This window comes from Trichechus manatus, unplaced genomic scaffold, assembly GCF_000243295.1.
Source record: "Trichechus manatus latirostris isolate Lorelei unplaced genomic scaffold, TriManLat1.0 scaffold00121, whole genome shotgun sequence".
NCBI classification, from domain to species: Eukaryota; Metazoa; Chordata; class Mammalia; order Sirenia; family Trichechidae; genus Trichechus; species Trichechus manatus.
Genome location: NW_004444057.1, coordinates 6276075 through 6290124, shown reverse-complemented (window position 1 = coordinate 6290124; position 14050 = coordinate 6276075). Strand labels below are relative to the sequence as shown.

The 14050-nt window shown below is 38.9% G+C and overlaps 1 protein-coding gene across 3 annotated transcripts in view; it reads right to left on the bottom strand.

The window, feature by feature from the left end:
- The window catches only part of MEGF10 (multiple EGF like domains 10), a 194556-nt gene that overhangs the window by 113677 nt on the left and 66829 nt on the right, over positions 1-14050 (bottom strand). The window lies entirely within an intron of this gene.

Sequence of the window (14050 nt, the reverse complement as noted above, 5' to 3'; positions counted from 1 at the left end):
ACAGAGTACAGGGTCCCTATGGAAACACGAAAAAATGCCCTGCCAGTGGCTGAGAGGGCATCATGGGTAGGTAGACTTAGGAATACACCATCCAATTGTTGTCAGTTCAGGTTCTCTCTGCCTAGCCTAACAGGATTGTCTCACTTTTATCTATACTCAGAAGAGTTCGCTTAGAAGAGGCTACAAACTAAGTTTTTTTTGGAATGTTTCACAAGACCACAACTTTATTATTAAACAAGCCTGTGAGAATCAAATAAATCCACAGAAGAAGGCTCAAACTGACTGGAACTTCAGAGATTAGTACTCTTCCTCTCTTTAAATTCCCTCTTGGTCCCCTAAATCCACCAGAGAAGCTTAATTTTCCCATAATAGCCCTCTACCACGGGCTGAATCTTCACAGCCCAAAACAATTTGCCTTGCCCTGTTCTCCAGCTCCTTCCATCCTAAAAAATCTGGGCCCAAAACTTGTCAGCAAGAAATGACCAAAACGAACAGAGGGTTCTGGACAGAGCTGGAGAAGGATGTAGAGCATAATTCTAACTCACAAAAAAAAAAAAAAAAAAAAAAGACCAGATTTACTGGCCTAAAGGAGACTGGAGAAACCCCGAGAGTATGGCCCCCAGACACCCTTTTAGCTCAGTGGTGAAGTTACCTCTGAGGTTCACTGTTCAGCCGGGGAGTGGACAGCCCCGTAAAACCAAATGAGACTAATGAGGTACAGGAGTCCAGTGACAAGGGCCAGAAGGCAGAAGGGGACAAGGAAGCTGATGATAGGGAACACAAGGTTGAGTAAGGATATTGTTGATGTGTTGTGAGATTGTTAACCATTGTCATAGGGCAACATTTGTAGTAACTGTTAAATGAGAAACTATTTTGTTCTGTAAGCCTTCATCTTAAGTGAGAATAACAGCACATTTCGAAGAGCGTAGTCAATGACACTGAACTGTGCATGCAGAAATTTTTGAAATGGTGTATCTTTGGCTATGTGTATTTTCACCAAAAAAAAAAAAGGTTGAGAATTTAGAGGGTTAATATGTTGTGGGGTTGTTAACCAATGTCATAAAACAATATGTGTACTACTGTTTCATGAGAAACTATTTGTTCTGTAAGCTTTCATCTGAAGTACAATAAAATATTAAAAAAAAAAAAAAAAGAAATGACCAAACGATACAAACCCTGGATAAAGATTAAATGTGCCTTTACATAATCAGCATCAGGTAGGGGAAATAAGGGCCTCAATGCAAGTCTTTCTGAAAGTGTTGCCCATTTGGCCAATATGTTCAAGCTGGCCAATCCCCCTGCTAACCAGACCCTCCTATGGCTTACAGTGAAGCAAAATGAGGCCATTAAAAATCCTTTTTCAATCACCTAATAAAACTGTAGGGACAGTGGTGGTTCAGTGGTAGAATTCTCACCTTCCACGCGGGAGACCCAGGTTTTATTCCCAGCCAATGCACTTCAAGTGCAACAACTACTCATCTGTCAGTGGAAGCTTGCGTGTTGCTATGATGCTGAACAGCTTTCAGCGGAGCTTCCAGAACAACACAAAGGAGGAAAAAATGCCTGATGATCTACTTCTGAAGAATCAGCCACCGAAAACCCTATGATCAGAACAGTTCAATCCCACTGTGCATGGGGTTGCCATAAGTCAGACGGTGACTTGACAGCAGCTAACAATAGCAAGCAAACAAAATGCTGAAACTATGATCCTGAGTTAGCTTAGCAAATATTCCATTTCACAAAGAGGAATCTAATTATTTCAGGGAACAATAGCAAGAGCAAATAAATATGATGTTTCCACTAAGTGGCAAAGCCAGGTATAAAGAGCTTATGATCAGGTGGGAGATTCAGGAACCTCAATTGATATCACCATGATATCCAAAATCCCACTGGATGCCAGACAGTCTAATACAGGGATGGCAAATACTGAGCTCTCGGGCCACTTGCTGCCGCTCCAATGTCCATGACATTGTTACTTTACTCTTTTTCCCTTAGCCCAGACATGGCCTCAGAATCTTCTAAACACAATGCTCCCTCCCCCCCGCCAGCCACTTCCAAAAGAAGCCATCCTCCCTCCCAAAAAGGAAGTTTTTTGTTAATTCCAGTCTAATATAACATAAAATTCCAATACAAAATAAAAAAGAAGTGAAAAATGTATGGGATATATGAAAAATAGTCTAATGTGGCCCTCCAAAATGCCACCTGTGTGGCCTATCTGTCTCCTAGACAAAGGAAATAGTCCTGGGTAAGTGAGCTGCAGATGTTTTTAAGCCCTTAACCCAAAATTTGGGTTAAAAACTCCCTGTTTACTGAAGCATGACATCCAAACAAGAGTAAAGTTCATTGGCGGGAACTATTTCTCATATAAACACCAACCACAGCTCCAACTCTTTATTTGCCTACGGCCAGTTCAACTTTACATAAAATTGGCCAAGTTAAACTCAGCGGTGAATATTCATTCACTGCTATGGTAATCAATTGTCACACTCCTCTCTGCTAAGAACAGGAAATCATATACAGTCCAGTGTGGGAGAGTTAAGTCTTCTTTTTTACGGTTCCAAAGTTCTCTAAACGAGTGCCAGCGACAAGCAGGGCACTTCCATGGGAACTGATCTTCCACCATCAGAGCCAGCCTGCAAGGCAATACAGTGAGTGACCCAGTCCCCAAAACTTTTCCCTCTGTCTTCCCTGCAAGCGACACTGCCTGGGATGCTCCCATTAAAGCTTTAATTTTAGATTAGCTTCTGCCCTCCTCTGTCTAACAAAAATAGGGCAACAGAGTTAAATCTATTATAAAGGAAACATTCATCAGAATGGTCCCTTCTTTTGCAGCCACATCCAGCAGGAAAGAGCTGGGCATCTGGGGCAAAGAGAATAGGAGCTAGACTGCAGGAGGGACCTCCGGCCATCTCCTTTGTCCCTTCAGGATTCTGCTATGAGCAGCCCTGTTTACAATGATCTCCTTTCTCTGCCATCAGCCAAGGTGAAACCAAGGACATTTGTTACTGAGAATGCATGGCCTCATCTGGATTAATCAATCCTGCTCACAAAAGAGTAGTTGCTAACTTCTCACTCTGCGGCTTTTCCTGTGAGCTTCTCCAAGTCCCCTGGAACCAATTCTATAGGCAGTCCCCAACTACTAAGAGGCCAGGTTCCAAAAGTGTATTTGGAAATGAGTTGTGTTTTGCTCCAAACATGTTTTTCTGGAGTTATAATGTTGTAAATATTGGTTAGGTCCCTAGGTTAGCCCTCAGAAGCTCATTTACTACAAAATGTTTCAGAAAGAAGGGCAATACTCTGGCGAGCAAATGTCTCAACTCCATTCCATGACTGGTTCATTCAGAGTTTCAGTTTGGGCTGCCAAGAGCCCCTCTAACTTCAATGGATCAGAGATCCACAATGCTCTTTCCATGACTCTCATGGAGGCAAGAAGCCCAGAGACTGCCCTGGCTCCAAACTACCCTGGGGTTGCAGACAGTTGAGGTCTTGGGAAAGGAGAACCTGGGGGAGGTTAGGGGTGAGGAGAGAATGGGCACCAGTGAGGCAGGGGAGGGGAAGGGGCTCTGAAGGCCTGGGCCTCCTGCTGGTTTGACCCCTGGTGCACTTGTTAGTCAGGCTCAGTTTCAAACTGTCTCCTTTACCAGCCCTGAAATTAGCCTGTTTGTCTTTCCACCATCAGCTGTTCTCAGCAGTGTTTCCCTGACTCTCTGAGGAGCAAAGCAGTCTCACTTCACCCCATACCCTGCTCTTGTCCTTAAAGCCAAAATACAAATGGCTAATAAACACATCGTTTTAAAGAGTACAGAATAACTAGAAATTAAGGAGATGCAATATACAGCAAGGTATCATTTTTTCACTCAAGTAGGTTGAAAAGAATAGTAATACCTAGTGTTAGCAAGGATGTGGGGAAACGGACACTCTCCTACACTGCTGGTGGGCATGTAAATTGTTACAATTTGTCTAGACAGGCAATTTGGCAATCTGTATCAAAAAGCCTTATGACATGGCTCGGACTTTCTCCTTAGTATCCATTATCCCCTTGTTCCACAGAAATAATTTTTTATGCTGGACACCTGAATGGTCAAGGATAAAGATGGCCTTGCAGTTTGATTAGGCCATGTGGCTAAGTTTTGGCCAATGAGATACAAGTGGAAATGTCATGTGGAAGCTTATAGGAACCTTCTATAGAATAAGGTGGCATTGCCATTGGCCTCTTTCTCTCACCTCTTCAATCCATTGCTTGGGACATAGATTGATATGTGAAGCTCTACAATGGTACATGAAGATGAAGACCACACCCTAGAGATGGTGGAGCAGAAAGGTGAAAATTGTCTGGGTCCTGGCTCCCCAACAGGGTTGCTCACCTCTGAACGCTTATGTGTGAAAGAAATACAGTTTTATCTCATAGCTAAACCTAATCCTAACTGATACAACATGCATACCCTGTGTGCCAGAAATTCCACTTAAAATGATTTATCTTATAAATAATTCATGTGTGCAAAGTAGTATATAAAATGATGCTCACTGCAGCCATTAAACTATTTAAGTGTCCAATATTATGGCACATGAATACAGTATAATGCAACCCTTAAAATAATTAGGTAAGTGTAATTCATTGACAAGAAAAATGTCCACAGTATAACACAAAAAGAACAACACAGTTAACAAAACATATGTATGGTACAAACTTATAAACTACTTTGGACTTAAAGAAATGGAAAAATACCTGTAAAGATTTATACCAAAATGGCAGGATTATGAGTGACGTTAACTTTCTCTCTTTTCGCTAATCTGCTTTCCAATTTTTATACGCACGCACACACAAATGGCTTGGTTGTGAAAAGTCATTTTAAGTAATTTTTAAAAAGAAACAAACACATCTGTTTTGAAGTGGCCTAGGTGTTTTATTTCTAATAGCTAGGAACACAGGTGAGAGGGAAGGGTCAAAGGGTCTTTCCCATCCCCTCTACATTCTATACTTCACTCCTACACTGTAATGAAGACTTTGAGACCCAAAAAGCATCAACTATGGTTTATTCATTCTTCAGCCTCTGATGTGCCTGGTGTTTAATGTATTTTCTGTTGGAAGGAAGGAGAAAAGAAGGAAGAGAAGGCAGGAAAACAAAAAAGGAAGGAGAAAGAGAGGAGGGAAGGAGGCGGACAGTCAGGATAAAATACGCACTAACAGACAATCTTGGAACACACTATGTTTTGGTCAACTTGTGTTATGCAGGAGTCTCTGGGTGGTATAAACTGTTAATGTGCTCAGCTGCTAACCAAAAGGTTGGTGGTTTGAGTCCAACCAGAGGTGCCTCAGAATAAAGGCCTGGCAATCTAATTCTGAAAAATCAACCATTGAACGCCCTATGGAGCACAGTTCTACTCTGACACACGTGGGGTTGCCATGAATTGGAACTGACAAGACGGCAACTGATTTGTGTCATGCGTCTTTTCATTTTAGAAATGAGATTGAATCAAAATTAGGGAATTATATGGAATCTTGGATAGGGAGGTGAGAAGATGGGAAGTGTCTAGAGGCTGTTGATCTTGTGGAGGAAATCAATACCCTGAAGCAAACGAAAATCAGCCTTGAGGGAGAAAAGGGGAAAGGGAGGAAGAGCCAGATAACTGCCACTCTTGCAACTTCAGACTCTATATGCAGCATCAGCCCAAAAGCAAGGTGGAAGAGGCTGAACAAGACGAAAGAGGGTGAACAAGTTGACCCTCGAGGTTGGCTCTTCACACTCAAACATAGTCATGGGATGAGCTGAATGAAACAGGATATCATTTTAATATTTACAAGAGACGTGTGGTCACAGAAGGTAGGTAGCATATGAAAAGAACGCAAGATTGTGTCAATTACCATGGCAGAATTAGGGGAAAAATATAATTTACATATCTTAAAAGGCACAGATATGCAAAATACAATCAATTATTGTAGCCAACTGGGTTGAGGGTTCTAATCTAACTTGAAAACCAGTACTAGGAAATAAGAACATCTTCAATCTAAAGGATACAAGATACACCCTCTAGAATAGACAATTGACTCAATATGTTCCATCAAGGTACTAGGCAAGGACTATGTCCTCTGGTATTTAAGAAACTTCAGCAATCTGAAAAAAGACCACCAAAATTACATGAAAACAAGTAAGCAAAAAAATACGTGGGATGACATGATTATCTGCTTAAAGAGGAACTCTCTTTCAGCCTTGTGAAGGTTTGAATTAAGTATAGAAATGTTTAAGAGAATTAAAATCTATAGTGTTCATATTTTTAGCTTTAAGAAGATATTTCTAATACTTAAGAGAATTTGGCCTGTTAGAATACGAGTTCAGCCTTTAATTTCATTTTTTAAAATATGTAATGGAAATAATTGGTTAAATTATTTTAAAGTTGAAATCTTACAAATACAATATAAGAACATTTATGAGAACTTAAGATTTTACCTTATTTATAAATTGAACTTATTAGATTTACAAAAATTACTTAAGTACATGAGAAGTTTTGTCGGCCTGAAACTTGGGCTATTTAACATGGAAATAAAATTTATTAAATGTATAAATTCATTTTTTAAAATATGAAGGTGTTTAAATTTGTAAAACAATAGTCAAAGACCCCCTTAAAGTGACTGTTAAAATTTGCTAGACTGATGGATAAAATACCAGTCTAAATTTATTTTAAGAAATAACTATGTTTATGAATTTATAACTTCAATAAATAAAATATTAACTATTAAAGTTAAAGAAAACTTCTTAATAATTTTTTCTTTGCACACACACACACCTGCATATGCACACACATACACATACACACAGAGGCACCAAAAACTTCACATTTAACAAATATTAGGTAGCAATTAACATATCTGGGTTGTCTGGCGTGTTGTGCCAAGAATTCATTGCCTTTGTAGTTTGAAATGAAATCAAAATATTTTTACATAAAAATAATTCCACACTTCAGCTTGATTGCATTTCAAATTTAAAATAGTAACAATTATTACATCACATCTACAATTAAAAAAAGTATGTTCCTTTACTTCAGAGACACTATTCTGTTCAGAGAAAAGCAAAAGACAATAAATTATAAATATCTAGAAAGAAGGACTTGATCATATTAACTTGCGTCTAATCACAGTAAGCATAAGCATATGGATATAAATAAATGAATCATGATGTACAGTTTAAGTTTTGGCAAGTCAGCTTGATATTCATGTTAAATAATTGCCATGAGGATTACTTTGAACTTCATGGAAATCTTATGGCTTAATACTTATTCAATTTTAGAGCTACAAGTAGAAGAATTCTTAAGTACCTTTTAACTGAAATCCAAACACCACAAATACTAACAAAATCAAGAGAATCTTTATTTTCAGTTAGTAATATTTCATATGCAAATCTTTCGCATTTTTCAAAGCACGTTCATATATCTTACTTGATCCTAACAACAACCCTACATGATCAATAGGTATTAAACCCTCACCTTACAGATAAGGAAAGTAAACTTCACAGAAATTAAATCAGTTGTCCAAGGTTATTGGACATATAGGGTAGATTTGGGATTGAACCTTGGTTAATTCTTCTGTTTTCTCCATTCTATATTGAGAATCCAGACCTCATTTTTTTTTCCCCTTGGAGGCCAGAAGGGAAAGGTGATAAGTATAACAGTTTTCATGGGAAAATTATATGTTGGTCATGGGCACTACACTTAGGATGTTCATATTTACATTTATGGTCAGATTATGGGTATGTTGAAAGAGAAGACAGAATATTATCCAGAGATTTCTCAACCACAGAATTTTAAACTAACCCTGCTTCTTGTTTCCCGGTATCCCTAACATAACTGGTAGTTCTTGGATACTCATTAGGGTCAATGTATTTAACAAAAAGTACTGACCAACTCTAAGCTACCTCATGAAGAACAAATGGAAACCTGCAGAGTACATAACATAATTATTTACTATAAAAGCTGATGTGTATTAATGAAAATTTGTTGGAATATGTTTGCATCAGCATCTATTTAGATTCAAGAACCTGATATTTTAATCAACATTTTTATGAGACCAGTTATTAACATTACAAAAAGCATACATATAGAGTAGATACTCATTATTTGCTGAGTTCATATTTGCAAACTTGCCTACTCACTAATATTTCTTTGTAACCCTAAAATCAATACTCGTGGCACTTATGTGATCATTGGTGAACATGTGCAGACAGTGGGAAATTTGAGCCGCCTGATGCACATGCTCTCAGCTGATGCTGAACAAGGTGACGCTTTGCTGACTTGTTTCAGCTCTCACGCTGTAAACAATTATCCTTTCCATAACCTATTTAATGCCATGCTTTTTTTTTGCATTTTTGTGCTTTTTGCTGGTGATTTTGCAGTTTACAATGGCCCCCAAACATAGTGCCAAAGCCTAGTGTTCCTAAGTGCAAGAAGACTAGGATGTGCCTTATGGAGAAAATTGTATGCTAGATAAGCTTTGTTTAGGCTGAGTTATAATGTTCTTGGCTGTGAGTTCAGTGTTAATGAATCAACAATATATATTAAACAAGGCATCTTTAAGCAGAAAATCACACATAAAACAGGTTATGTATTGATCATCAGATGTAACTGTTGTGACCAGAGGCTTGCAGGAACCTAACCCTGTATTTTTCCTAGGAACAATGGTTCAGTATTCACTAATTCAGTGTTCACGGTGACTTTATAGAATATAAATACAGCAAATAACGAGATTCAACAGAATATAAACACACGCATACATTAAAACCATTTCATGGTGTGTCTTTGGCTATGTGTATTTTCACCAAAAAAAATGGTTGAGAAGTTAGAGGGTTGACATGTTGTGGGGTTGTTAACCAATGTCATAAAACAATATGTGTACTACTGTTTCATGAGAAACTATTTGTTCTGTAAGTCTTCACCTGAAGTACAATAAAAAATAAAAATTAAAAAAAAAAAAACTATTTCATTCCTATGTGAATGTCTTCATTAATATGTGAAATTCTCAAAATCAGAAATAATGAAACACACGTAAACTTTTCCTTAACATAGATTAGGCAAGAATAGTAATCCTGAAGGATGAACAAACTCAGAATTTTAATTTTATGAACAAAGTAAAACCTCTTCAAGTAATCATAGACTTCTTCATTTCCTAATAAGATTTTTCCTTATGAAAAATTTTCCAGTCTGTTTTTTTGTTTCTTTTTCCCCAACCAGATTCTTAAAAAGGCTTCTAACCACACTATTCCCCCCACTCTGTTATAGTTTTTCCTGCCTGGTGACATACATCTGTCTTCTGAATATGAAGCTTTGTTAGCTACAATGTCCCAGTGGGCACAGCCCGAGAGTGTAGTAGAACTGTATAATCTTGGGCCCTACCTCAGGCCTACTGAATCAGAATTGGCATTTTAACAAGATTCCTAGATGTTTCACATGCATGTTACAGTCAGAAGCTGAGCCAGTCTCTTCATTCTGCTCCATACACAAGAAAATTAGGGCTATTCTCCAAGAGACCCCATGGCTGACAAAATGAAATACCTTTTTAGTGACCACCTGCTGCCTTGGTTATACACAAAAATGGAATAAGAGCCTCTTCCTGGGACAGTTTCCATTTGAACCTGCATGAAGGACTAACTGTACGCCACTCTGGCCATAAATGTATGCATAAGAATCATCAGTATCTTTCTGAACTACTGTTCTTATCCCTGGATCCTTGAAAGTGGTGGAGAAGAGAAAGGAGCACCTGGGTAGGTTACTAGATTTCTATGAAGTGGGGGAAAAAAATGCAGTGGTAACAACCATCTAGAAGAGTCAATCAAGTATGTCTGTAAAGTATGTAATAGAGTTGTCAGTCTTCTGATCGATGTATACATAAGCACTACATGTTTGTGATCTATTTGCTTTATTTCTCTAGAGTTGTTTGTTTTTAGTGACCTTTTAAAAATTCAGTGTTAAAAGAAAAAGTGTTTATTGATTTTAGTCACTTTAACAATAGAAAATACAGAATTGAATTTCTGAATAAAATCAGATTTCTTGACTTTGTTTTTCAGAGTCAAAATTATCTAATAATTTTTTGTTTAATCTCTGAAGTAAATGTATGCAATCGAGAAATTTATGACAAAACATGATGTGGAGAGGAGCTGGATTTGGATAATCCTCAGTTCATAAACTCCTCTGCCACTTTCATTTCTTATACTTCATTCAGAATATATTCTAGTACCACCCCATACTCCTGACTGCCTACCACCAGCTGAACAGACTGGAAAAATTTACTTAATTCCTCTAGGCCTCAGTTTCCTCATCTATAAAATAAGAACAATTAAATTTTCCTCATAGTATTGTTTTAGGAATTTAATAAGATAATGCATGGAGTCCCTGAGTGGTGTAAATGGTTAAGCGCTGGACCTCTAACTGAAAGGTTGGCAGTTCAAATCCACCCAGAAGCACCTCAGAAGACAGGCCTGGCAATCTGCTTCCAAAAGGTGACAGTCTTGAAAACCCTATGGAGTAGTTCTACTCTGCACACACGGGGTCTCCATGAGTCAGAACTGACTCAACAGCAACTAACAACAACAATGCATGTAAAGAAAGCACTTAGCAAAGTGCCTAGTACTTAATAAGCATTTAATAATGTTAACCATTAATTTGTTGTTGTCTTAAATACATTAAAAAGATACTTAGACTCCAAAACTCTTTGAGGGCAGGAACTATGTCTGGTTCGTATGTGTATATAGTCCTGAGAGCACAGCCCATTGTTTTTTATACAGTAGATACCCATGCAATGCATGTTGAATTTTACTGGATCGAATCTACTGTGTTGTATGTGATTTTTCCTATGAAGAAGAAGGGGAGATTACTTGTTATAAAGGAACATTAACTTCCTTTAAATGGACAAATAGGACAGAAACCTGTTTCTTCCCAAGAAAAAGTGAAACAAAGCTCATGGTCCCACCATCCTCATGGTACCATCCACATGCTCTCCTCATAGCTCTGAGAAGGGTACTATTACGTAGCCCCTTCTCCAAGGTGAGCCTGGCTAGGTGTTCCTTGAGGCCGGTCAGCTGTCCTTTCCCAGCCACAACAGACTGAATGGGTAGCCAACTCTCCAGAAATTTCTCTGGAGCCTAGAGAAAATGATTCTTTATGGTACACGTCCTTTACTATTTCCTGATGAAGAGCTACTTTTAGTATTTATAAAGTGTTCTAATCTCTAAAGCTGGGGAGGGGTAGGTGGGGGAGACAAGAATCAAAAGTACATGCTGCTAACAGGTGGGAACTGGAGCAGACAGCCTGGTCCCCACAGGGAACTTCCAAAAGCTGTGGAAACAGGGTGGAGCAGCTGGCAGTCCCAAGTCAAGACTCCAGAATGATGATCTACAGTGTGATCTATGGAGGTGGGGAGGCAGGGTTGAGTGAGGTGGGAGGATGGAATTGCTCTCCAGAAGGAGCTACTTCAGCCACATAAAAGAAACTTTTTACAAAATATATGTATTTGCATAAAACCACCCTTTTGTGTTTTCCCGGTAAACTGACTACCAAAAAATAAACTAAATTATAACCAATTCCTGTGATTCAGTTCCTCTTGGTAACTGGAAACAGTTAAAAACGGTGTCTGTGCTACCCGCCTGGCAGCAAAACCTGTATGAAAACGCGATTATGAAAGCAAAACCAAGAATCTTGTATTCTTTCTTCTTTCTCTAGTCACAACGGTGCCTCAGGATTGCCAGCTGTCCAGAGTGCATAAGAGTTACTGCAGGGTATTCTCATAAGGAAGCAAGGGAAGTTCTGTTTGTCCTCTGGGAGTTAAGCTATGAAATCAAGACATCAGAGTACAGGGATGCAAAATAACCTTAAAGAGACTAAATGGCTCCTGGGCCTATGAGACTAGAAGGCAAGCTGATTAAATATATTAACATATCTAAAGGAAAAATATTTCAAATTCTAGGGGCAGCTGGTCAGCCAAGAAGGCTTAGAAAAACAGAATTTTAGAGGAAAATGTTGTTAGTTGCCATGAAATCAATTCCAATTCATGACGACCCCATGTGTTACAGAGTAGAACTGCTCCATAGGGTTTAATTGGCTGTAATCTTAATGGAAGTAGATTGCCAGGACCTTTCTTCTGCAGTACCACTGGGGGGATTCGAAGCATCAACCTTCAGGTTAGCAGTCGCTCACAAACCATTTGTGCCACCTAGGGACCTAGCAGCAAATGCTAAATATGTCCATTGGAGCATTCCAGGGGATACTTTGCAACCTGCCTACTGCGTGATAAAAGAAAATTTATTTTTACACTGTAATTTTCAGGTGAGGGGTTGCTAGTGGAATGTCCTAACCTTTTGGAAGGGCTGCACTATTGAATAAAACAACAGGGGTATTGGGTATGGTAGGCTGGTGCTATAAAACACTGAGACCTCTCTCTGACAGACCTTGCTTGATCCACACTCCCCACACAAACTTGCCAGTAAAACTTGGCTTCCCTCGTACCAGGCTTTCAACATAGGAAGGTATGGCTAAAAGACACAAAGGCCCAAGCGCCTCTGCAGGCTCTTTGTAAGTGAGTGAATTAGCCCCTGACTTTATATATGTTGTTGTTGTTGTTAGATGCTGTCAAGCAGATTCTGATTCGTGGAAACCCCACGTGTGTGGCCAGGCCTCCCCACCCCTCTTCCTGTAGTAGGTTCACTGCTGCTCTCTTTGAAACTTTCCCATCAGCCTGGCCACAGAGAACCCGTTGCCATCAAGTTGATTCTGACTCACAGTGACCCCTTAGGACAGAGTAGAACTTCCCCACAGGGTTTCCAAGGAGCAGCTGGTGGATTTGAACTGCTGACCTTTTGGTTAGCAGCCAAGTTCTTAAGCCACTGTGCCACCAGGGCTCCACCACAGAGAACAGTCCATGATCACTCTCTAAGGCATTTAATTATAAACATGTAATTTTCCTTATTCAGCATCATAATTAATCAAAGAAATGCAAATTAAGAAAAATTAGCCAAGGGAAAATGGACAAAAGGTATAAGCAAAAAGGCATTCTTATAAACTGCTGGTGGGTGCATGAACTGGAAACTCACCAAAAGTCTTAAAAATATGTATACCTTCAGACCCAGCAATTCTCCCTTTAAAAATTTATCCTCACCTGTTCATTAAGAATGTGAACAAAGATTTAACCACAATGATGTCTTTTAGAGCAGTTCATAATGTAAAAAATGTGGCAATCAGTGCTGAACAATTCAGACTGGTTAAAAAAATCTAAAATTATATACTGGCATTTGTAATATGTTACTGACAAGGAAAAACATTCACAGTGTATTTTTATTTTCTTCTTTTTGTTTAGTTACATTTTCTATCTTTTTAATGACCGTTTATTTTCATATGTATGCCTGGTTCTGAATCAAAGTTGAGGAATTACCCCTGTCTACATGAAGAATAGACTCCATGGCTTGGAAGGAAGATGAGACATATACTTGGTCCAAGCCCTGTCTCTATATGAGAGCAAAGGAGGCTTCAAAGAAGGATAAATGGCTTATCTGAGGTTACACAGCTGACGATGGCAAAGCCAGTACCATCACTTGGCTCTGCAGATTCTTAAGCTTGTATCTTGTCCTATTATTCCTGGTGCCTCTAAATTATAGCAGAACCTTCTCTCTGTGCCACTCAACATTAACGACCTGACTCGGAAAGCAAATGTGCTCCTCTTGCTATGGGCTGAACCAAAATACTTGAATATAACATTTTTTAATGATCTGTCTTCCAAGTGTCCTATACATAATAGTAATAAACCTCAATTGCAAATGGCATTCCACATAATATTCCAGGATTTTCTGAATTGTGTCATAAAATATCAGACTTCTCCCAAGACATTCAGAATGAATTGGTGAGATAGGGAGAGGAGGAAAGAGGGTAAATGACAATGAAAAAGAAGGTCTACCACATACAGAACACTCCATCCAACAGCTGCAAAGTACATTCTTTTCCAATGCACATGGAACGTTCTCCAGAATAGACCACATCTTAGGCCACAGAGCAATCCTCAACAAGATCCAAAACGTTG